Here is a 27274-nt window from a genome sequence, read left to right on the forward strand (position 1 = left end):
CATGGGTTTCCGTGTTTTGGAAGTATGTATTGGTTTAAGAGTTAAATATTGTGTATGCCGGACGACACTTTTAAATACTGTTTATTCACTCTTCATTCTGTTTTAATTTGTTTTTATTCCGCACTTTGGTTATCTTCCGTAATTTAGCTTACCTAGTCGTAGAGGACTAGGTGCCGTCACGACAGTTCATGGAGGGCGAACCGGGATCGCGACAATGTACCCGAAAATGGAAGCTCCATGTCGCCTGCTCTCGATTCATGGTGGAATTCATTGTATGCGTTGGTAAACACATGATCCCTATTTTAAAAATTGTACAGATATAATCCTTGGGAAATTATCGCTTTCGGACAATGTTAGACTCTATTTTAATGTTTGCTCATATAATTTTTCTATTTGTTCAATTTACAGACAAAATATTATAATGTGGTCTGATGTTTGCAATTACTTATAAATTTTTAGATTCAAGTCTAATATTTTTTCATAAGATTTTCAGTTTGCTTAAAAGGATCTTAAGATCGTGGTCTAAAATGTTCATAAGTTGTAAGAAAAATAAAAAGGGACCATTTACTAGACAACAGGTGGAAATTTTCATAATAATATTCGTCTTTTTTATTTCTTTTTTGCTTGAGACAAACGAATTTCTGGTTCCTTTGTTTCTGTTCATATATAAACGAGGATACTAAAATTTTAAAATATAACACTCTATAACGTTAAGGAAGGCAATTGTTTACTTCGAAAAATGAGAGTAACAATTAAATATGATTTGTGGTTTTAAAAATATGTGATTTATTTCAATACTAGTGAATGTACAATTAATATTAAGTTTAAGAAAGATAAATTGATGAACCAAAACCAATGTTGCTAGAGCAACGGGGACCTCGAGCTCGATAATCTCGGGGGCCTCGAGGTGAGCTGAGAACCAATGAAGTATGAACAATAAAGTAAAAATAATAAAGCTGAAGAACAATTGTTGAGCACGGTAAACAAGAAAAGCAGAGTGGAATGTTCTATTATAGTGAATGAGATATCCTTACAAATGATTGAGGTCCCCTTTATATAGAAGGGGAAAAACCCTAATATGGTACACTTCCAATTATGGTAAAGAATTCTATTGGTACATTTGTATAACAACCTAGTACGGACTTGTACTATTTCGTACAAATCTTATCCCATAATTTATGCCCTGATCCACGTGTCCTTGAGAAATTCCCGCTCTTTCTTGAGTGTCCTCGATTTGCTTCTCGCGGTGCGCTCATCCGGCCCTAGCTTGGTTCTTACTCGAGGTTCCCGAACTCGGGCTCGGAGTGTAATCAGGCCTTCAAAATCGAGCTCTTCGATTTTTACCGTATACAGATAGTCCCCGCATTTCTTAGAATAAGATGATAAGAAACGATTTCAACCTCGATTTTCCCGAACCTCTCATGATGACGTCATGCCCGTGATGTAGGCGCTTGAAGTGATCGAAAATGTCATGTCAGCATGTTTCCCGAGAACATCAAATACGTTTCACCTTTTTCGGCCACTTGTGCCGCCAGTCCCGTTGTCAGATTTCTATAAATAAGAGGCTACTTGACTGAACAAAAACTACACTTATTCATTCTTCATCTACTTTTAGTCCTTTCGCTTCTTTACCTTTTCCTCTAATCACCTATTTCTATGGTTCAAGTCTGTGACCACAAGGTCACATGACAACAATTTTACCAGTTACGCCAAGGCTTCCCTTTTCAAAGCTTTGGCTCAAGACAACGAGAGAAGGGCACCAAATCTATCTCGTATCAGAAGATATGTGAACTTTACACTGCTGCTCATCTTTCTTAACTTCAACCTGGTGTGGTGCTTCATTCCTTTTGCTTTCCATGGAATGAGGTGGCACTATCATCTACTAACTTTTGCATCCCACACCGGAACAGAGTTCCGAGGACGAACACTCTTGGATTGTTGCTCGCGCATCTTGCAACCCCTTTTGGGATTTTTCCTTTTACTTGTTCTTTCTTAATATATTGTGGCCCAAAACTTCAACGGGATGCTCAATCTCGGCTGCTGGAGATATAATTACATTTATCGAGGGCCTTCTACCCTATACAAATAGTTCCAAGGATCAGGAAAGGTGCCCCCGGAAGAAGATTTCTGAAGACGATGCTCTCGAGGACGTGGTCTCAAAAGTGGATTAGGTTCTTTGGTTTTTGTTTTTTTACTTCTTTGTTCCTGTGTAAGTATCCTTCGTGGGTGCCGTAGTTATAATTTGTAATCATTTCTTGGAAGTATAAAAGGATCCTTTTGTATCCTTTTCGGCCCATGTTGAATTTTATTCTATCTTTATTCGTAAAAGACTAGATTTTATGATTTCAATGACTAGCCCGAATACCGAGATTAGGACATAACAAACCCTTAGGTTTTTAATTGATCAATATAATACCCCTCGAGGTTCTTGTCAATCCTTGAGCTAAGCTTAAATGTGAACTCGGAACATCGCGATTCCTGAGCCCGAGTTTGGTGAGAGCAAGATCTCAAAATGAAGTTAATTCTTAGATCTTTTTGCAGTCCCCGAGTGAGAAATTTTTCCAACTCAGGTAGCCCATGGGCTTTGTAGTCGAGCAGTCATTTGCTCGAACTTGTAATAAGGATACCCCTTAGGCCTTTTCATAGTTCTCGAGTGAGAAATTCCTCAAACTCGGATAGCCCTTGGGCTTAGTAATCGAGTGGATACTTTGCTCGAACTCGACTTATAGTCTGCCCTGTATGTTTTTTGACGAATTAATCCTTGATTCCTTGTGTTAGAAACTAAGCGTCCACCAGACTGTATAGAGAACTGGGTTCTCTATGAGTTCCCACTGAAAAAACTAATGAACCAAACTGTATAGTGATTTGGTCCTATATCAGTTTGGTACAGTGCTAACTGCGGAACAAGTATGTAAATAAGACACAGGATAAGTTCTCATTGTATAGAGAACCAAATTTTCTAGAAATTCCTACTGTAAGTAACAGACTGTAAACCAACCAGTATAGGGAATCGGGTTCTCTAATTGTTCCCACAGTAGCTCGGCAGTAAGTAAAGAACACAACGGATTTTTACGTGGAAAAATCCCAACTCAAGGGGACAAAAATCACAGCCTACACTTGTAGGCTTTCAACTTCACTAACTTGTAAACACCTATTACAAGACACTTTGTAATGACTCTATTACAAAGAATTCTACTAACTTGTGATACTCTTATCACAAGTCACTTTGTGACTCCCTAGTTACAAAGACTTTAACTAACTTGGGATGCTCTCACCACAAGCCACTTTGTCACTCTATTTTTACAAAGGATTGTACTCACTCTAACTTGTAATAACACTTATTACAAGCCACTTTGTAACTCTCTAGTTACAAAGACTTTAACTTATGACTAAACCTAGTCACAACATAAACTATGGAGTTTACGGGTTTTGGGTTTCCTAAAAACAGCTTCTAAGAAATCTAGATAGGAGTTACAATGAAGAACAAATAACAAAGACTCAACAAACCTAAGGACTTAAGATATCTTCGATCTTAGATCAGGTTCTTGAGGTTGCAGTTGCTTTGTTCTTGAGAGAGAGAGAGAGAGGTTGTTGCAAGTACTTGAGAGAGGATTTTTGTTTCTGATTTTTCAAGTCTAGAACCTGAATCTTGTGCCTTGCATAAGGTTTATACTACAAAAGACATCACCTTAGTGATGTCAAATCTTGGTTAGTACATCCCTCCTCTCAATGGGAAGTGACTGCTGCACTGTCTGCTGCACTGTTGCAGGCAGTCATTTTTTGCAGTTGCTTTCCAACTGTACTATTGAATTATACTTCTGTCAGGGGAACAAAAAGGTATCAGGTCCCTAATCTGGTTCCTATGAATCTGAAGGCACATTGCCCAGATTATCTTGAGTCGATTAACTTGAATGATTGTACTAGGCATGCTTCAGGTCCTTTATCTAGTTCTCTCATGAAGTAAGTTGTTTTACCTTCCTTGATGGTATTTATACGTGTGTGACATCACTTACAATGATGTGAGCAAGGTACGTAAAAATCCTTTCATAGAAAGTTGACTGCTGCACTATTCCTGTGCAGTAGCGTGTGCAGGCAGTAACTTTCCTGCTAGAGAGTTGATTTCATACAGTTTCCTCGGGAACTAGTAGGGGCATGTTTCCTTAGCTGTTCCTTCCTCTCTGAAGAGTTGAGTTATATCCCACGCTGGATCCCAACCTGCAACTTTGTGATCTCAAGGTCTTGTAGATGTGTAATAGGTTCCGTATCTGGTTATGGATGGTAAGTTTGTTAGATCATCAAAACATAAAGTAAAGTACCTATGCCCAAGGTACTTGTAACCTATCAATTTCCCCTTTTTTGATGACGACAAACTTAGAATTGATATTCCCCCTGAGAACCAGATCTCCACATTGTTCCCCATACGAATCAGCCATATTTCCCATGAGAACCAAACCTAAGGAACTGATCACAACTGGTTCCTCAAGACTGTTTGGTAAATCATCAAAACTCAAAGTACCATAGCTTATCAATTTTCCTCTTTTTGACGAATGTCAAACCTAGAATTATTCCCCCTGAGAATTAGGTTCCTTATCTGCACTGATCACATCTGGTCCGTACCTAGTATGCCAAGAACGTTTGTCATCATCAAAACATGACATAGAGTAACTTAGATCAATTTTCCCCTTTTTGATGATGACAAACCCAAAATTATCATAGCATCTTGAGAACCAAATTCCTCACATGTTTTACTGTGGATTAGACCTATAATCAACATATTATCAACACGTTCCCCCTGCGAAGCAGAGCCATCAGCAATGTTCCCCCTACGAAGCAGAGCCATCTTTCATGCACAACACAACATCTCAATTCAATTCTATTCTTCCCCCATAGTGACACACACTATATAACTTCTCCCTTTTGGCATCATCGAAAAGAATAACAGAAGAAGCACCACCAAAAAGAAGTTCAGCAACATTAACTCAAGCCACTTGGACAACACATCATAAACAATAACATGAACAACAAGTGAATGTCAATGCACAAAATAGAGTGATTGCCCATAGTGGAGTAATTATAACAAAAGCACAGTAGTTTCAATAATACATAATATGACAAGTTAAACAACTAAAATACCAATGTCATTAAATATAGGGATCAAAAGAAGATAAGAATTCAAGGGAATTTGGAAGGAGTGAAGGACATGGATCACTAGGCAGGAAGAAACATAAGGGGCTAAGGCTTTGATGAGCTTGTCCATTTGTTCATTTACTCTCCTTTGATCAATGATCATCTGCTCTCTCAGTTCCTCCACCTGTTTCCTCAATCTTTCATTCTCACCCTTCAACTTAGCATTCTATTCTGCCGAGGGTCTATGAGGACCTGGTGCTCAACCTGTCTGAGTAGGTTGAACCATCAATCAGATCACCAAGAAGCTCCCCAAGCTTCGTCTCATCAATAACAAACGCAGTCTCATGCACATATAACATCATAGTATCACATAAAACATAGAAGTTTTTTACTTCTTCTTCAGAAACATTGGGACTTGGAGGAACAACGAGGTGATTCTATTTTTTTTTTGGAACTCAACACTCTGCCAGACAGCACTCTTTGAGACTTCAAAGTCTTCTCCCTCTAAACCTAATGGCTCAACCTTTTACTTCCGTAAGGAACCAGGTTCCTCACTTACACTACCCTTTCTATCCCCGAGCAGCCGTATCTCCCTCTTCTTCTTCTCAATCTGTTTACCCTTATCATCTGCTGCATCTTTCTCAACCAACTTTCTTTTCTCCATTTTTTTTAATTCTTTCTCACAAATGGATTTTTTCCACTTAATTCTCACTTCCACAGTCACCACATCAGCAGGTCACACCACTTCATCATCAATCAGCCTATTTTTCTCAATCCTCTTTACTGGATCGAAAGTTCGTTTAAACATAGAACTCAAAGAGAAAAAGATCATCATTAAAATTGACTTCATGAGAAGGACTTGAGGGATCAGGTCCCTCATTCAGTCCTCACATTTACCAATTTATCCATCCTTCAAGACTTCCACAAATCCAACCACAACTTTAGCCTCACACTCTAGAATATTAGATCTACCCTGTTCCCTTTCAGTTAAACTTCCATCAAAATCTACCAAAGACTTCTTGGAGTTTTGATTCTGATGGAGTTAGGTTTTTTGGAAAGTGAGAGAGTTGGGTTCACTTTTAGCATATTTGGAAAGAAGGATTATCTTGAGACAAGGTTGATCTCGGTTTTGAAGAGAAGAATCAGTTTTATTTGGATGTAAGGTAGAGAAGCATCTTTTTTGGGGCAACAGGTTAGTTTAGAAAAGGTTTAACATTTTGGACTTCAAAAGTTAGGAGGAGAGGAAAGAGAAAGGCAGAAACAAATTAATGACATGACACTTCAGCAACGTAAAAAGGCATATAAGTATTGAAGAGACTACTAACCTAAGTCACAGGAACCAGGTTTCGTGACGGTTTTTGAAATTTTTGAGCAAAGGCTCCTAGAAGTGCAAAATCACTCTTACTTGTTTGTGTCCTGAAACTGCCATATGTGTATACCTGTAATAGTACAGATTTGAGTTAGATGTTGCCAAAAAACACTTTTTAGCATTGTACCTTTCCTTCTTAACATAGCCAATCATCGAGGGAGCAGGTCCTTAGTTGAGCTTGATCAATCCCAACTCCAGATGATTTCTTTCAAAATGTTCCCTGCTCAGAGACTTGGTGAAGATGTCTGCTACCTGATCCTTTGTCTTCCAGAACTTCATACAAATCAGAAACTTTTCAATATTGTCCCTGAGAAATTGGTGTTTAACATCAATGTGCTTTGTCCTCTTGTGTTGTACTGAGTTCAAGCTGTAAATACACTAAAGTCTTCAAGATGTTGCTTGATTTGTACTATTTGAGCACAACAAGAAGCAGCAACCACGTATTCAGCTTCAGTAATAGAAAGAGCCACACAGTTTGTTTCTTTTTACCCCATGAGATCAAGTATGACCCTGAAAATGTGCCGTTCCAGATGTGCTTTGCTTGTTCACCAGATAGCCTGCATAATCAGCGTCAGCATAACCAATAAGGTTGAAATTGTCACTTGAAGGATAGTACAGAACCAGGTTATGTGTGCCCTTAAAAGATCTCAAAATTCTCTTAGCAGCCTTCAGATGAGATTACTTAGAATTTGATTGGAACCTTGCACATAATCCCACACTAAATACAATGTCTGACCTGTTGGCAGTAAGGTAGAGTAAAGATCCAAGGATTCCCCTTTGATGTATTTCTGCTGACTGATACACGTTCCCTTTATGGACTGCTTCGCTTGAAGACTAGGAAGACATTCAGTTCCTCCATCATACTCGTTTCAAACTCATTTCCCATGAGTTTAGCAAATTCTTTACATAATGAGTCAGTTGTAGCTCCAAATATGATGTCATCCACATAAATCTGAACAATGAGTAGGTTCCTTACTGATTTGTTCAGAAAAAGAGTGTTGTCAATTTTCCCTCTTGTAAAACCATTATCTAGAAGGAATTTTGACAACCTTTCACACCAAGCACGGGGAGCCTGACTCCTACAACAGTTCTGTCAGCAAGTCATGGAACCAGGTTCCACATACTGTTCATTTCAAGTTGACGAAGCTTTTCTTGCATAGTTGCTTAGAACGAGGTTGAATACCAGAGTGTAAGGATGTGATTATATTTTGAAGGGATGTGAACTCTTTTGCTTCTAGTTGGATACTTGAACTTCAGAATTTGACGGACCATGTTCTTCTATATGTGAATCATCATTGACATCAATAGAATTATGACTTCCACTATTGTGTTCTACATCAGAAGTTCCTAATGCTGCATCTCCATCTCTTTCTTCAGATTCAGTGGTAGTAATTGGGGTACTAGGTTCCTCTTGAGAAGTAGAAGAGGATATTGCATTGTCTTCACATGTCTCCTTCATCTGACTCATCATATCAGCGTTGCCATTTGAAACATCAGATATTTCCCTTAGCACATGCATCACACACTCTGTTCTTTGAATTTGGCAAACCACGAACCAGGTCCTTCTTCAAGCATCTCATATAACCAGCTTGTAGAGACTCAAAATCAGCAACATAGATATTCTTGTATCTTTTGGTTACTAAGACCACTTCGCCAGTTACCAGATTAGTAACTGTGCACACTTTAGACAAGAACTCTACTTTGTTCCCTTCATCACAGATTTGAGAGACTTTCCAACCTTTCTGACACCGAGAATGTACCCCTTCTTTCATTTCCAGAGAATACATTCCCTCCCTGCAGGGCCTTCAGTGAAAGAAAATCATTTGTTCTTCCAGTCATGAGCTCCGAGCAGTCGCTATCCATGTACCACTGTTGACTGCTCCCTTTCACTGTTCCCTGCACACTAAATCAATGATTAGACTTAGGAACCCAAGTTAGCTTGGGTCCCTTATAATGATAGAACGGGCGGATCAAACTTGTTTTGCCCATGCAGGCAACACATATTTTCTTTTCAGGGAACCAGGTCCTCATCAGTATGCCTCTTTTCAACAAAAACTCTTTTTTCTGTAAAGACTGAATTTTAACTTTACAAGAGTCCTTGTAATGACCAGTTTGACCACAGTGAGTGCACAACCTATTATCAACCACAGTTACATACTTCCTATGGGGAATATAAGAGGTTTTAGCCTTTTGGAACTTGATGCCTTGCCTATTTCCACCATTACTCCTGTACATAGATGTTATTACATCAGAGGACCGGGTCCATTTAATTTACTTATCAAGATCATATTTAACCATTTTTAAATCCTCCTAAAGTTGTCTATTCTTTTCAAGCTCAGCAACAAGACTCATTTTAACTTTCTTAAGCTCACTCTCAAGCTCAAGTTGAGCCTCTCTAGCCACTTCCTATCTCTCAATGTTGTCCATCCATTTTTTTGTTTGCTTTTTCAACAAGTTATGTTCTCTAATTACTTCTTCCACTTGTTCCCTTAATTCTTCAATGGAAACTACCATATCGTCCCTTTCTTGCTCAGTAGCTGTAATTTTTTCTACTAGAGTATTCTTTTCTTTGCTAAGGTGCTCTATGGTTTCCTTCAAGTCATCAACCACTACCATCAAATCATCTCTAGATTGTTCAGCATTTCCTAGCTCTATGATTAGGGCATCTTTATCATTAACAAAGCTATAATATGTATCAATTAAAACATTTGCTAATGACATCATTTTTTTTTGAAGAGTAGGACTTCAGATTTCTCTGAACATCCCTGAAAGTTACCTCGTCATGGTCATCCTCTTCATCCTCATCGGACTGAGCCATCCATGCAAACAATGAATCAAATTCCTTTGCTTCATTTTGCACTAACATCATAGAGCTGCTTCATGCATCTAGTTCCTTTTCTGATTCACTGGAGGAGTCACTCCATGCAGCAAGAGCTTGCTTCACAACATTGTCAGCTGCACTTTTTCGGCTCAATCATTTGTTAGGAACTAGGTTCCTTTTTGCTACTTTGTCAAAGTTGTGTTTGTGATACTCTTGTTTCAGAAATGGGCAGTCTTTGATGAAGTGTCTAGGCTTTCTACACTTATGACAGCAATCATTTCCTTTGAAATTCCTGCTGGAACTTCCTTTCTTTGGGATCCCACAATTTTGCGACCCATCTTCTAAAATCTTTGTGGTCAATTGGTTGATTGAATTTCCTCGAAGATTGGTGGATCAGCCATGTAGATCCTTTCTAAGTGTTAACCTTTTAGAAAGAACTCATTCTGATACCAATTGATAGAAACTAAGTGTCCATCAGACTGTATAGAGAACCGAGTTCTCTATGAGTTTCCACTAAAAAAACTAATGAACTAAACTATATAGCGATCTGGTCTTATATCAGTTTGGTACAGTGCTAACTACGAAACAAGTATGTAAATAAGACACAGGATAAGTTTCCACTGTATAGAGAACCAGATTCTCTAGTAGTTCCTACTGTAAGCAACAAACTGTACAACCAACCAGTACATGGAATGAGGTTCTCTAATTATTCCCACAATAGCTCGACAGTAAGTAAAGAACACAGAGGATTTTTACGTGGAAAAATTCCAAATCAAGGGGACAAAAACCAAGACATACACTTGTAGGCTTTTAACTTTACTAACTTGTAAACACCTATTACAAGCCACTTTGTAATGACTCTATTACAAAGAATTCAACTAACTTGTGGTACTCTTACCACAAGCCACTTTGTGACTCCCTAGTTACAAAGACTTTAACTAACTTGTGATGCTCTCATCACAAGCCACTTTGTTACTCTATAGTTACAAATGCTTTTACTCACTCTAACTTGTAATAACACTTATTACAAGCCACTTTGTAACTCTCTAGTTACAAAGACTTTAACTTATGACTAAACCTAGTCACAACATAAATTGAGGAGTTTACGGGTTTTGGGTTCCCTAAAAATAGCTTCTAAGAAATCTAGATAGGAGTTACAATGAAGAACAAATAACAAAGACTCAACAAACCTAAGGACTTAAGATATCTTCAATCTTGGATCAGGTCCTTGAGGTTGCAGTAGCTTTGTTCTTGAGAGAGAGAGAGGTTGCTACAAGCACTTGAGAGAGGATTTTCGTTTCTGATTTTGCAAGTCTTGAACCTGAATCTTGTGCCTTGCATAAGGTTTATACTACAAAAGACATCACCTTAGTGGTGTCAAATCTTGGTTAGTACATGCCTCCTCTCAATGGGAGGTGACTGCTGCAGTGTTGCAGGCAGTCACTTTCTGCAATTGCTTTCCAATTGTACTGTTGGCTTATACTTCTGTCAGGGGAACACAAAGGTATCAGGTCCCTAATCTGGTTCCTGTGAATCTGAAGGCACACTGCCCAGATTATCTTGAGTCGATTAACTTGAATGATTGTACCAGTCATGCTTCAGGTCCTTTATCTGGTTCTCTCATGAAGTAAGTTGTTTTACCTTCCTTGATAGTATTTATATGTGTGTGACATCACTTACAATGATGTAAGGAAGGTACGTAAAAAGCCTTCAATAGAAAGTTGACTGCTGCACTGTTCCTCTGCAGTAGCGTGTGCAGGCAGTAACTTTCCTGCTGGAGAGTTGACTTCATACAGTCTCCTCGGGAACTAGTAGGGACCTGTTTCCTCAGTTGTTCCTTCCTCTCTGAAGAGTTGAGTTATATCCCACGCTGGATCCTAACCTAGAACTTTGTGATCTCAAGGTCTTGTAGATGTGTAACAGGTTCCGTATCTGGTTTTGGATGGTAAGTTTGTTAGATCATCAAAACATAAAGTAAAGTACTTATGCCCAAGGTACTTGTAACCTATCAATTTCTCCCTTTTTGATGACGACAAACTTAGAATTGATATTCCCCCTGAGAACCAGATCTCCACATTGTTCCCCTTACGAATTAGCCATACTCCCCATGAGAACCGAACCTAAGGAACTGATCACAACTTATTCCTCAAGACTGTTTGGCAAATCATCAAAACTGAAAGTACCATAGCTTATCACCTTGGTCCTGATTCCAATATTGTGAAAGCAGTGGTTGAAGCGACTGAAAAGTTGTTTTTTTGCGATTCCCAAAACCATTAATTGGAGGCGGCTGATGGTCGGCCTTTTGGCTTCCCCAACACGCTTAAATGACCTCTATAAATAGACAAATTTTACCACCTTACAAACTTTATTCTATTATTGTTCTCAAAACCTTATTAATCCTTTTCAATTTCCTTGAACTCTCCCTTCTCTCCACTATCAACACTCTTTATTTTCTTGGATCTTCCGTATTGCGATGGCTAAAACCTCTAAACCGATTTCCCAAAAAGAAAAAGCTTCATCTTCTCGATCGACCAAGAGTAAACCGGTAGTTCCCTCTCATATTGAGAAGTGCATCCCCCCGCCATGTGAAATAACATCCGATTTCAAAATTGAGAAACCTGCATCGACACTAGAACGATGCGAGCCCATGTCTCGATATGTTTGTTTAGTGACCAAGGTCGAGCTCGGGCTAGTAAAAGAGGATTGCAAATAGGATAATAAAGAAATAGTGATTCCTTCCTCCGATGAGGACATAACTACATATAAAGTGGGGTACTTGAGCATATATACTTACCCATTTACATTGGGTTCTGCAATTCCGGCTCAGGGTCCCATAGATCCAGTAATTTTTTACTTTTGCCAATGATACCGAGTGACGCTTGGCCAGATCTACCCCTCCTTTTGATGAATTGTTTAGTTAATTAAGTTCTTTTCGAGCCAAGTTGAGGGGATGTCTTTTACCCTCGATCATCTGATCAGACTATACAGCCCCCGACTTTATCATAGGCATTTGATAACATTGCAATGTCGATCCTTAAAATCTCTTTTTTCTAGTATCGATGAGGACAAAGACCGTGGGTAGATGAGCCGGTTCGTCCAAGTCAGGACCTCCGATCTAGTTCCTGCTGATTGGATGTCGTTTCCCGAGGAGTAGAACATGAAACATGAGTATGTAGCATGTTTATACCCTGCTTTCTTTTCTTTTACTCGGATTTATACTTTTTATTGGTCTAACCCTTTTACGATAGTGCAGCTGCTACTTGGTTTCCTGGTGGGGTCCCGGACCTCGAGGACTGGGTTCGAAAGCTGGCCTCTACCTCCTCTTATTCGGAGCATTGCTGGCGAGATCTGGCCAAGGGTCGATGGGAGGACAAAAACCATGGTGAGTTCTCTTATTTGTTTTCTTGTGCTTCTGCCATGGGATACTTACCTCGGTTTCATGTATGTCTTGGAGACGCCGTTGATTTGCAGCTGGCCCCGGCTGATAAAGTAGAGGTTCCAAAGTCTTCTAAAGAAAGAAAAAGAAGAAGAGAGTCATTTGAAAATCCCTCGAAGCCAAAGAAGAGCGTGGCTCGAAGGCCTAAGGCCAATACAACAGCCTTATCTCCGGAAACAACCCAATGCCTTCGGGATCAGGAGGAAGAAGAAGTCGACGACTGCCTGCTGGTAACCCGTGAAAGAAAAAATGTAGTGCTTCAAAGTCTACCTAGCGGGTGACAGTTGATGTGGCTCATTCCAAAGCCGAAGAAATATCTGAAGGGAGTTCAAACAAATTTCCCGAGCCATCGTACAGAAAAAGGGTACCTCGCCTAGGAGGCCATTTGGAGGGCGAGGCTGAACGTCCAGATCCTGAGCCTCTTCAAATAAAAGAGAACGCCCCGAGTGGATCACTTGGGGTAATCAACATAGATGATTCACCTCCTGGCCCCGAGTTCCCCGAGGGACAAATCCGAGAGACTCAAAATATGAGATCTTCTGAAGTGGAAGCAAGCCATGAAGGGCATGACATCTTTCGAGAATGTCTCGCAGAGCTTGAAGATGGCCATGACCCAGATGCTTCTTTCATTTTTTATGAGGCTCGTGGACTCTTTAAACAAGTGAGTTTTTTATTTTTTATGCTCGCGCATTTGTTTTAGCTGTTCTGAATCTATCTTTCCTCCCTTTTTATGAAGGCTGTGGTGCTCCATAAAAGGGCATTTTCCAAGTCCCGAATCGATATTGCTCGATGTGAGGCTGAGCTTAAGAAGATTTCGGAGGAGAGGGACGTTGTCAAAAACCTCTATGCTAAGAAAGAGATGGAGATCTACGATCTACGAGTTGAGTTGATGCAGGCATACCAAGGATGGGCCGAGTATGTTGAGAAGGTAACACAGCTCTCGAAGGTTGTTATGCACTAGTTTGTTTTGGCAACTGACACTTTTAATTTCGCAGTTTCATCAGAAGGCCAACTTGGAGGCGTAGCTTCGGGAGGAGCTTAAAATGAAAGAGGCCGAGGAAGTGGGGTAGAGACAAGGTATGGATAACCTCGCCTCTAAGAATGAAAATCTAAGAGAGCAGCTAGCTTCACTCGAATGCCAGCTTCGAGGTGTGAAGGAGGAGAGTCTAGGTCGGGGCCTTGAGATCGAGGAGCTTAAATCCAGATCTGTTGTTGAGCTGGCCAAGGCCAAATTTGATGCTTAGGCAATCATGACTTCATATCGACCGATGCCGAGGCAGCTAATGTTCAGGCAAAGGAGATCTCTTCTGCGGTGGAGGCTAAGTTATGAAGTACACTTGAACATGCTAGGCGACAATCCTGGAAGATAACCCTCGAGGAGGTACATGCTCGCGGCTTCGATCTTTTAGCCGATATTGAAACGACGATGATTTTGGAAGAAGAGGCTGCCGTTTTGCTTTCCTATAAGGATGATTCAGCCAGTGTCTCTAAGGGTGAAGGAGACGGAGATGAAGTCCCCGAGGATGATGCTCTCGAAGATGCAACTCCAGAAGGTGCAACTGCCAAAGATGCGACCCCGAAGTAGTTTTAGGTTACTCTATTTTGTTTTCTTGTATGCCTCCCTTGTGTAAATATCTCCTGTTATCATCTTTTGGAAATACGAGGGGAAATTTTTATCTCATCTTTGGTTTGTGCTGGATTAATATTGCCTTAATTTGTGGAAGACTTCATTTGAATGATTAGTCCGAGGATTGGTTTGGGGTTCGGGGTATTAAAAACCCTTAGATCTTAATAGATAGGTATGATAATCTTCGAGCTAAGTTTAAACCGATCTGATGTGAGCTCGAGGTATTGTGATCATTGTGTTTAGATCGAAATGAGAGCGGAGTCTCGAACTATTAGTTTTTGGCCCTTAAGCCTTTCGAAGTTGGCCCTTGGGCTCTTATATATCAGCCCTTAGGCTCTTTTAAAATTGTCCCTTAGGATCTTTAAGTTGGGCCATTTCAGCCTTTAAAAAGGCTATATCATTTTTCCCTCATTTCGGCTAAAAAACTTAGTGAAAATTTAGTTATGCCATATCATGTGTTTTTTGTACCCATTGGGTTTTTCCGATGGTTTGACGTATCGTAACCTTATTGGCTATTTGTTTGTGTAAACATAATTGAATACCTCTTGGGGTATTTCCGAAGGTCGATGTTATCGAAGCCCTTGGATTAATTGAGGGTTGGATTTATCGAGGCCCTCATATTTTTCGAGGGCTGAATTTATCGATGCCCTTCATATTTTGGTTTTGCCGAGGGTAACCTGATTTAACTGGCTTTTCAATAGTTGAAGGCCTTTAATTTATAGCGGAAGTCGGACATCTCCGAGCTGCATAATTTGGTCGTAGCCTTTATATGACCGTAGTCTTTAGTGTGGCCATAGCCTTCGGGTACGTCATTTGGACTTGTTTCCCGATAACTTTTCCGAATTTGTTCAAAAAGCTAGTCCCCGAGTATATTGGCCTTGACCTTTGTTTCGAGGGGGTGCCTCTTTGAGGTCTTATGGGTCAGAGTTTTCGATGACTCGGATGTATTGATAGTCCCCGAGTATTTTGGGGTGCTTTAGCCCTTGAGCCGCTTCCCGTAGGATTGTAAGTGTAGAGCTCGTATGAAAAAGTATTTTTGATATAACCAGAATGCTTCTTCAAATAGTCGATATACGCGTATATGTTTTGCCGTCGGGGCTCGACTATTCTATATGGACACGGTTCATTGACCGTTTGGCCCATTACAAAGTTCTCCTATTGAGGCCCTCTTAGGCATGAAGGTATTTTTCAAAAATATAGCCTCCGAGGGTGATGCCCCCCCCCCTCCCTAGTATTTGAGGTTGATTGAAAAGAATCCTTGGATACTGTTGAGTTCTCCTTAGGTAGCACATAATTATTGCCTCGTTAAAAACCTTGTCAGTAAAACCCATTTGGGATAAAATCCGGTCTAAGGGATAAGGAGTGCAACACATGCTTTAAAATCTAGGGCCTTTGTGTAGAAAATGATGCCTCCGAGATCATATGTCGTCGATCCAAAATCTACAATGAGTTAGCTTTAAACTCAAATGGACAAAAGGATAAAATCGTACGTTAGCAGTGGTATCGAGGGTGACTTTTCGTATAACTAAGTCCCCGACTCCGAAATATCGGAGGTTGGTCCTCCTATCGTAGTGCCTTTTGATCCTTTGCTTTTGTGCGATCCTTCGAACAGGTGTTGCTTCTCGCTTTTCATCTATCATCGGTGTATGAAGAAAAGGAGGGCTCGACGGATATCTCTATAACTCTTCTAAGGCTCGTTGGCATCCCAGGATCCACGTGAAGCCCTTTTCCCTTTTGAGCGAAGAGAAAAACTGGTGACTTCGATCTAGCGACCTTGACAAGAATTGACCCAAGGTAGCCATTTGTTTTGTTAGCCTTTGCACGGCCTCCACGCTATCCTAGATCGTGATACCCCCAATAGCCTTGATTTTGGTACGTCGATTTTATGCCGCGACGTCGAGGGACTGTCATGACCCAAACCGATGGGCTGCGACGGGTGCCTGAGTCCTACCTGTCAAACACCCCTAAACATGCGTCTAGGATATGAACCTGTATAACGTCTATTGCATTACAAAATTGATATACGTGAAGGAAAACTGCCATCAAGGCATATGTACGTACACATGCAGAATACAGTGGGCAAACTGGCAAGACTGTTATAGACAACTATACATCCAAAACTGAAAGCCGACAAGGCCACATATATCCCAACTAGACATACTGTCCACAAACTTCTAATAGAAACATAATTGAAAATAGATGGGACTGAGCAATGTCATACCCATATATATATATATATATATATATATATATATATATATATATATATATATATATATATACAAACGTATCGTACCAACATCAAAAGCAGCTCCGGATCAAATGAAGCACGCCAACTCTTGCTGATCAGGGATTCTAAGAAGGGGGACCTTCAGTTTGCCTACCTGCACCTGCAGGCATGAAACACAGGCCCCGTGAAATAGGGCGTCAGTACGAAAAATGTACCGAGTATGTAAGGCAACAAAATAACTGAAAGCTGAAATTGAACTAATAATATAATAACTGAAAGTAACTGAGAGTCAAAGATAATATGAAGATATGCTTACCTACTGTTACTGACTCAACTCTCTCAATATAGTAAGTAAAATAGCTGTCCCGCCCTATAAGGCTCGGTATATATATAACTACTCTGTCGTAGTAGGCTCGCTCATAGGCGCTCAGCCATACTAGACTTTGTATCTCGGCCATGCTGGGCTCGCTCATAGGCGCTCAGCCATACTAGACTTTGTATCTCGGCCATGCTGGGCTCGCTCATAGGCACTCAGCCACAGTAGGTTCGGTATATAACTTACCATCTAATCAGAGGTTTCCCAATAGGGGCCTGCCCATCGATTATAGCTCGATGGTAATGAAAATACTTTAACACTATATATATAAATTCTCTGCTCTTTTGACTGGAAGAAGAAAATACTCAATTGAATATGAAGTCTCGATAAGGAGAATATCGTAACTTACAAAACTAAAAAATATACGTAACCTGTGAGAATAGCAAAATATACGTAAATTCCGAGATATGAATTTTTCTGTATGACTCGTTATCAAATTTTTGTCATTACGAGATCATGCAAAATGAGGAAGAGCTTAGCCTTAACATACATGTTCCTTCAATTATTTGAACAAATCCGCTTCTGTGAAATTCTTGAACGAAATTTATACTTGGATCTGCTTCTAGCATTTTTGGCTTGGATTAAAATTGAAATCGGAAGAATTTGGCTTCTAACGTTTTTGAACAAAGGTTGGCTAAGGAGTTGAATTGATGAATGCTTGAAATTTTTGAAAATCATTCTGTTTTCTCACGTTGTTGGTTTAAAAACCAAACGCAGAATGTTTGGCTCACGTTGTTGGTTTAAAAACCAAAGGCAGAATATTTGGCTCACGTTGTCGGTTTAAAAACCAAAGGCAAAATGTTTGGATAAAAATCACAAGAGTCTTCCTTTCATAAGACTTGTAAACTAGCCTATTAAAACTTTTTATGACACATGTAAAGGTGAACAATGAGTCACCTTAGACTAAAGGAGGGGGGGGCTGCCATGTTTCTCTTGGGGGGGGGTGATTTTGTTAATTTATCAAGTTATTAGTTAACTAGGTAATGTTTCCTTACCCGGTAATTAATCAATTACCCGCATAATTTAAAAATTACCACAAATTACTTAAAAATTTATTTATTTTTAAAATACTTCATATATACTTTATATATTATACTACCGTGGTCATATGGTACACTGCATGGTACTAGTTCATAATTATCGGGTATTATCGCTCGACCCATATTTTATTCCAAATTGGCCACTTTCAACGAAACTCGTTTTCTCTAATCCGTGTACCCATTTATCCTTCATAACACTTATTTATCGCTTGTTATAAATAGCATAAGTACGTTAATGTCGAGATGACCTCATCCCCGAGTCTACGTCAGTTAACTGAAAATGAAATTTTAACGTACGAAAACGCGAAATGTAACAGGGACTCACCTGTGCCAACCCCGAAGGCACATTCCTCCGGGCTAAGCTTCATGCTGTATTTACTCAAGATCATAAATGTTTCCTGTAAATGAATTAAATTGTCCTCTGTGCACAAGGACTTAATCAACATATCATCACTTTAAATTTCCATTGTTTTGCCTATTCATTTTTCGAACATTTTGTTAACTAGGCGTAGCTTCCTGCATTTTTTCAGCCCGAAGGGCATCACGCTGTAACTATAGGTTACAACGCCCTGAAAAAAAAATGAAGCCTTTTCTTGGTCCTCCGGGTTCATCTGAATCTGGTGGTACCCGGGGTAGGCATTGAGAAAAGTTAGGGTCTCGGGGCCAACTGTGGCATTGAACATACAATCGACGCCTGACAAGGGGAAAGGATGTTCTATTCAAGTCCTTATAATCTATGCACATTTTAAGTTTGTTCTCCCTTTTATAACCATGTTGGCTAACCTCTCGGGATGTTTTACTTCCCAAATAGACCCTATTTTAAGAAGTTCGGTTACCTGCTGCGGTGGCTATTTAGCCGCCTGCTTACCTTTGTTGTTCAAGGTCAAGGGCTCAGGTACCGACACCACTTCCTCGATAGCAAACATCTTCTTTGCAACATGTTGCTCTCTGTAGACTGTTTTCACTCCTTCCTCCGCCAGAACTTTATCATTTGGTGAAGTGTTGAAGGCCCCGCCCTCATGTTTTGTATCCACGGTCTCCCGAGGAGTGCGTTGTACCTCAAGTTGCCTTCGATCACATGGAATTTCATGTCTTGAATGGTCCCGACTACATTTACTAGCAAGATGATTTCTCCCTTTGTTGTTTTGCTTGCCATGTTGAAGCCATTCAGGACTCGGGACGAAGGTTCGATCTGACCTTGTAGGCCGAGTTGTTCCATGATCCTCGATCTGATTATGTTTGCTGAACTTCCTAGATCCACTAAAACTCATTTAATTTGAATTTTGTTTAAAAGGATAGAGATTACCAGGGCGTCATTATGGGGCCAAAATATGCCTTCTGCTTCCCCGTCATAAAACGATAAGATGTCCTCGGGCACATAGCTCCGAGTTCATTATTCTTTTGTAATCGACACCTTGGTGCATTGGAACTCAGGTCGTTCGGGAACATCGACTCTGCCAATGATCATGCAGATTACGTGTTGTGGTTCTTCTTGCTCATTTTTCCTTACATCTATTTCTCGGATGTGCTTCTTAGCCCGATCACTTAGGAATTCTCGAAGGTGGCCCTCGTTGAACAAACGAGCCACTTCTTCCCTCAACTATCTGCAATCTTCCATTTGATGACCATGCGTGCCATGATATTTGCACATCAAATTCGGGTTCCTTTGAGAATGATCGGTCTAAATTGGCTTGGGCCACTTGGTGTCTTTGATTTTTCGGATAACCGAGACAATCCCCGACGCGTCTACGCTGAAATTGTATTCTAATAATCAGGGAGCCTCTGCAAAGTCGGTGTGTTTATTGAACCTGCTCTTACTCATGAGTCCCCAAGAACTTCGACCTCGATCATTTCTCTGATCGTTCCGAGGAGGGTTACGGCTTAGGTCGTTGTTCTTTCGATCGGCATATGGTTGATACCGTTCTTTGTTGAATCTTGATCCCCAGTCCGTGTCCCTCAGGGGTTTGTCTGCAAATATAGTAGCATGAACTGAGCCCAAGGGGGCCACCAACTGGTCATCCTCGACCCTAATTTTTGACTGATAACGATTGTGCACATCCGACCATTTCACAGCTGGATATTTGATCAAGTTCTACTTTAGTTGTCGAGATGCAATCCAGCTTCTTCATTCAAACCTTACATAAAGGCCTGAACTGCTTATTCATCGGAGAATGGTGGTAATTCTATTCTTTCCATTTGAAACCCGGACACGAACTCCCTTAGCATCTCGCCATCCCTTTATTTTCTTTTGAAGACGTCCGATTTTCTTGTGGCCACCTTTATGGCCCCGGCGTGTGCTTTCACGAAGGCGTCTGTTAACATAGGAAATGAATCCATAGAGTTAGGAGCTAAGTTGTGATACCAAATCATAGCTCCTTTTGATAGTGTTTCCCCAAACTTTATCAATAATACTGACTCGATTTCATCGTCATTCAAGTCATTCCCTTTGATTCCACAAGTGTATGAAGTAATATGTACATTAGGATTAGTTGTTCCATTATATTTTGGTATATCGGGCATGTGAAACTTCTTGGGAATGGGCATTGGAGCCGCACTTGGGGGGAAAGGTTTTTGTATGAATTTTTTTGAGTCCAGTCCTTTCAAAATTGGAGGTGCTCCTGGTATTTGATCGACCCTCGAGTTGTATGTCTCCACCTTTTTGTCGTTTTCTTCAATTTTCTTTTCTCGGGACTCGATCCTCTTGGCTAGTTCCTCAAGCATTTTCATAATCGCAGGGTCAGTCCCCAAGCCACTTTCATTGGGCCTCTCTAGCGCTAGTTCTGCACGCTGAGTGTTCTCTGGTTCCTCGGTGTTTGGAGTTCTATTCTGACTCTGAAGTTGAGCGATGGTGACTTGCTGAGCTTGTAGCATCTCGAATATCACTTGGAGGCTGACTCCCCCCTCTCCCATTCCTAGCGTTCCTTGGTCCCCTGGCTGGGCTTCCCTATGTGCATTCCTTATGGGGTTTGTGCCTGCTTCCGTGTTTAGAGCGTTATGTGAACTGATATCAATTGGCTCCATATTTGGCACTCCCTCAGGGTTTATGGGTGGTACACCGACCCCTATACCACTGTTTTCTCCGATCCTTCACTGTTGTGAGCAGGTGCATTTTGTGTGCTAGACATATCTTAGCCTTAAATCAAAGAATCTTTGACAAGAAAAAGTGTGAAGAATAACGTGTGTTATCAGAAAATTAGAACTAAAAGAATCACTATTATCTTTAGCCCTACGGTGGGCGCCAAACTGTTTACCTCGAAAAATGAGAGTAACAATTAAATATGATTTGTGGTTTTAAAGATATGTGATTTATTCCAATACTAGTGAATGTACAAATAATATTAAATTTAAGAAAGAAGAATTGATGAACCAAACTAATGTTGCTGGAGCAGCGGGGACCTCGAGCTCGATAATCTCGGGGGCCTCGAGGTGAGCTGAGAACCAATGAAGTATGAACAATAAAGTAAAAATAATAAAGCTGAAGAACAATTATTGAGTACGGTAAACAAGAAAAACATAGTGGAATATTCTATTGCAGTGAATGAGATATCCTTACAAATGATTGAGGTCGTCTTTATATAGGAGGGGAAAACCCCTAATATGGTACACTTCCAATTATGGTAAAGAATTCTATTGGTACAGCTGTATAACAACCTTGTACCGACTTGTACTATTTCGTACAAATCTTATCCCATAATTTATGCCCTAATCCACGTGTCCTTGAGAAATTCCCACTCTTTTTTGAGTGTCCTCGATTTGCTTCTCGAGGTGCGCTCATCCGGGCCTGGCTTGATTCTTACTTCGAGCTTCCCCAACTCAGGCTCGGAGTGTAATCAGGTCTTCAAAATCGAGCTCTCTGATTTCTACCGTATACAACAATCATCCTATAATTTAAGTGTTTTAAGAAAGACATTACCATATATATATGTAAAAGAAAAAAAAATCTCCGGACTATGTATTTATTGTTAAATTCCTCTAACATCATGGATACTGAGGGCCTAGTCTAAGTATGAGATTAGTTCATAAATATATCTAACCATAGATAAACCTTTGTATATGTATGTTTTTTCAAAAAGAAAGAAACCCATTACATAGAAGATACGAGAAAGAAATAATAAAAATACAGTCACCTATTTTTTGGGAGACTCTCAGTCGCATTAATACTACTAGACTATAACCTTTGTAATGGTCCATAATATAGATTTTTTTTCTCCTTGTTAGGATGCAATCACTTATCTTGTTCTCACGGAGAAAGTTGTTACTTTATTCTTAAAAATAATAGTATTTACATAGGGACAATTGGTCACCACAAGTAAATGGCAAAGAGCAAAGTGTTGACAAAGTTACATACGGGTTTAAAAAAAAGTAGTAATTAACAAGTAGCGTGAGCGACACCAAAGTATGAAGTTGATAAATTACTAACCTTACAAAGAAAAAAATTACCACTTATTACACGTGCCAAACTATATGATAAACTAAAATATGTCAACCACTAAAAACAAATTGAAATCTAGTCACGCTAGATCCAATAGAATTGCATCAAAATCAGATCGTGTGTAGCATGGGGCATGCCTATGACGACATATTTCACTTGAAGTCTATATATTTATTTGTACGGATACTCTAAGTCAGGCTGTTCGAGCCTAGAATGATTTCATTATGTGCTCATTTCTTAATTTTCTCCTACCTGTCAGACATCCTTCGATTTTTTTGACATTATTGCCCCTTCATCTCACACATAAAAAAGAACAAAGAAATAAAAAGGATAGCCAAACAGCTTAATTAATGTGAATAAATATGGATGTATCACATGGCTCTATCAAAAGCACCTTAGTAAAAAGCAGCCCGGTGCACTAAGCTCTTGTTATATGCGGGTCTGGAAAAGGGCCGGACTACAAATATCTATTGTACACAGTCTTACCTTGCATTTCTGCAAAAGGGTGTTTCCACGGCTCGAACCCGTGACTTCCTCACCTGGGTATTTTACCCGTGATCTTCCAGTTTTTCTTAATCTGATTTCTAGAAACCCCCTTTTGATCAGTTCCAGCGGCAATGTTTTCTTTGCAGTTTTGGAGCTGAGATTCCAAGAAAACAAGCTGCATGGAAATGGTTGCTTTTCTTTAAAGCACTAAAATTTATCATTTTCTTCAACTGCTGCATTAATTTTTCACAAGTAGTGAGAAGCTTTGACAAGTTAAAGAAAAAGGGTATTTAAGTAAGTCTACCATGCCCTTTAGTACTTCTTTCTTTCATTAGAGTTTTAGTATACTAATATTTAATGTCAAATAATTGATACTAGTACAGAAGTGTTCACATATTATTTTCATTCATTCAAAGATTCAAAAAAAAAAGAAAGAAGAAGAAAGAAACAAGTTCTAGGTCATCTGGCCTTTGTTTTGCTGCCCCATATAATAGATAGACTTGGAATTCATTGAACTCTGGTAACTCGTGTGACTTTCTCCACACAACTCAAAGAAAGCATTATAATGATTAGATTTGGAGATGCAATGACAGTAGTGATGCATGTAATGTTAAGGAAAAGCATGAGCATATACGAGGAATTGGCTTATGTGTTGGGGGACTTAGTTTGGATTCTGAATTCAATGGTTCGATTTTCAGGCATGTTTGTTCATAGGAGGTCTAGTTCTGTATCTGCTCGCCACTATTCACCTATGTCTTCCATGCGTGTTCGGCTCGATCGATAAGGTATGAAATAGTCCACTCTCTGTTTGTTTCTTCGGTTTCTATTATTAAGTAGCACTTCTGCTATTCAATTATAAATCATAGAATCAATTGATTCCGATCGTCGAGCCCGATCCGGCCCCCTTTGTCTAAATATGTAATGTTACTGCAAGTCAATTGCCTCTCTCTTATCAATTATCCTTGTGGAAGATTCTTGAGCTAAGAATAATGATCATTCCCTTTTTCTCTTCATTAGTGTATGTAATTTTTTATGACTATTAAGAAACATCGCTTTAACTTTGGATCCTTCATTAGTAAAATATTACAAATTGATAGAGTGTTGATTTTTTAGAGTGTAAAAATGATTGTTTGATCGACGAAGTTATAGATAACTTAAAACCAGATGCCATCTTTGTTCTATTTCAGTAGGTAAAATGATGGTTAGTGATCAGCCAAAGTTTGGTGAACCCTTCAAAATTTTAGTGCTTAATTGAAAAGTAGGCAAGAACCTAGATTTACTTCATCAAATAAAGTTCTCAAGTTCTCAGTATACAAAAGCTCCTATTTTCAAGAAATTTTTTCGAGTGTAATCATACTACTCAAAACAGGCAAATCTTCCCAAAACTCAAAAACGTAACTCAGGAGTATTTTTGATTTAGCATGACCTTTGTTAAGTTTGATACAAAAACTTTAAGCAAGAATATGCGATCCCTATGTCATTAATATATGTATGTATAGATCAGAGTTTTAAAAGACTTTTTTGGGACTTGCCCAGCACTCGCCCGAGGGCGGGGCACTATCAAAATGCCCTCAGACTCACGTGTGGGGCATAGTTATGTGAGGCCCCTAAACACGTCAAACGTCCACCGCTCGAGGCTCGCCAATAATTATTACCCAATAATTATTACTCAAATGATGTGTCAAATTTTCTAACTAACACCATTAACCCTTCAAATTCTTTAACAAATGAATGATTATAGTTTTATTCATCTATAGGAATGTGAACATTGAGAGAGAAACTTTATATCTTCGCTTGCTATTGGCCTTTATATCTTAGTTCTATCTTCTATGTCTCTCAAAATTATCAAACTTTTATTTCTTTGTCATTTGAAAGTAATTTTGTATTTATTCATGAAGAAGTAATACTTTAAATTATAACACTGATGAAGTTTATTAATTATTTACTTTTAGGAAGATAAAATATTTGATTTAATAATATTTATTAAGAAATTGTGATTTCTTATTTTTTGAAAGTTAAGACGTTATAATTGATTTGTGTTTCATAGCAAAACTGACATTATTGATTTTTTTGCCAGTAAAAACATGCTAGATATTTTATTTTCTATGAATTTTTTAATAATTTGTAATTTTCTTCAAATTTTGGATATACTTTCTATAATTTTTATGTTATTATGTTATTTAATAAATTTATAAATTAAAAAATTTAAAGATCCATGAAGCTTACGCCCCATATCTCAAGGCTTGAGTCTCTCCTCTTAGTGAGTAAAATGTCCCCGCCTCATACCCCGCCTTTTAAAATATTGGTATAGATCTGCAATGCCGAGGTTTGAATGCTATACTGTGAACTGGTCTGTGCGTGCAAGTTTATTCTAATTTTTTTTTTTGGCATAAAGAAGTAGTTATATTAATAGAAATTAAACAGTAACATTAGTACAGGGAGCGAGATATATCATAGGCATCGAAGTAACTAAGCCAGTAATATTAGGAGTTACTACAAATACCCCAGCTTGGGGTTCAGTACTAGACAAAACATTGCTATTACAAAAACTAGATAGATCATAGATCGGTTGTGTTGGGACACTGGTAGAAAGCTCTTTGGTTGTTTTAACGAGCCTCCGGTGCGTTGTTCCTGCTTGATCTTTCTGGTAGAATGGCTCGACAAAAGGAGGTGGGGTTGCAAAAAGTAGACAATTGTTCCCAACTGTATGCGTGGCTCCATATTTAGCTAAATTATCGGCAACACTATTTTTTGCTCCCCGTAGACATGTTGGATAGAAGGCCTACCCAGCCGTAGAAGTAACAAACTGCAATCATTGATAATGTTAGTATAATAGTGAACATACCAATTGTTGCGGAAGCCAAATGTATAGAGTGTGAATAAGTCACAACTACTATACCAAAAATTATGACAGCCACCAAATAATAAATAAGACAATAAAGCAATAATAAAGGGACCACCAGAATTTACGAGGTTCGGCTAATTTTGCCTACTCCTCGGACACAACCAATATTTTATTCCACTCCAAAAATACAAGTGAAATAATACTAAAGAGAGAAGATGCAAATGCCTTAAACAGATGAGAAGGCAAATGAGAGGTGTTTTTCAATCCTAAACATTAGGCCTTCTTTTATAGGGGAAAAATCCCCCCCAAACTTAACTCCCAACCAATGTGGGACTTTGGCATTTTGCCAAACATCAACAAATCTCCACCTTGGCAAAATTCCACATTTTCAATTCTCTCTCAATAACAAATTTTGGTTGTGTCTTCATCTTCAATCTTCAGTGTTCAACAATGTTGATCAAATCCAAACAATGTTGAAACTTGACCGCAGTCACCACCTTTGTCAGCATATCAGCAGGATTCTCTGTAGTATGAATTTTCTTCACCGTGACTCCACCTTCTTCTATGATTTCTCGTACGAAATGATACCGAACATCAATGTGCTTCGTCCTTGCATGATAAACTTGGTTCTTCGCTAATTGAATAGCACTTTGACTATCACAAAAAATTGTGATACCTTTTTGTTCAACACCAAGCTCCTTTAGCAATCCTTGAAGCCAAATTGCCTCTTTCACAGCATCTGTAATAGCCATGTACTCTGCCTCTGTTGTAGACAAAGCAACTGTTGACTGCAAAGTAGACTTCCAACTAACTGGTGCCTTTGCAAAAGTAAACACATAACCAGTAGTTGATCTTCGTTTGTCCATATCACCCGCAAAATCTGAGTCACAATATCCAACTACAAACTGATTGTCTTCCTGCTCAAAAACTAACCCGACATCTACAGTATTATGAATATACCGTAGAATCCACTTCACAGCTTGCCAATGCTCCTTCCCTGGATTGTGCATATATCTGCTAATAACTCCAACAGCTTGTGAAATGTCAGGCCTTGTGCAAACCATTGCATACATCAAGCTACCAACAGCATTTGCGTATGGTACCTTTGACATATACTCTCGTTCAGCTTCATCCATTGGCGACATAGTAGTACTTAGCTTAAAATGGGAAGCAAGTGGAGTACTAACTGGCTTAGTCTTGTCATCTATGCCAAAACGTTGAAGTACTCTCTTCAAATATTCCTTTTGAGATAAACAGAGTTTCTTTGAACGTCTATCTCTAATTATCTCCATGCCAAGAATTTTCTTTGCCTCACCCAAATCCTTCATCTCGAACTCCTTCTTCAGTTGAATCTTCAACTTATCAATTTCTTCCGAATTCTTGGAAGCTATCAACATATCATCAACATATAGGAGAAGATATACAAAGGAACCATCTTTAAGCTTGTGCAAATACACACAATGATCGTATTTGCTTCTCTTGTAC

General features: G+C 39.2%; 1 long non-coding RNA gene across 1 annotated transcript; it reads left to right on the forward strand.

The window, feature by feature from the left end:
• The first annotated feature begins 22819 nt into the window (after positions 1-22819).
• Positions 22820-24038, forward strand: LOC104237529 (uncharacterized). The gene is made up of 2 exons (XR_011400937.1): positions 22820-23001; positions 23091-24038. It is a non-coding gene; the product is annotated as an uncharacterized lncRNA (long non-coding RNA).
• Positions 24039-27274: the final 3236 nt, after the last annotated feature.

This window comes from Nicotiana sylvestris, chromosome 7 (genome assembly GCF_000393655.2).
Source record: "Nicotiana sylvestris chromosome 7, ASM39365v2, whole genome shotgun sequence".
In the NCBI taxonomy this organism is placed as follows: domain Eukaryota; kingdom Viridiplantae; phylum Streptophyta; class Magnoliopsida; order Solanales; family Solanaceae; genus Nicotiana; species Nicotiana sylvestris.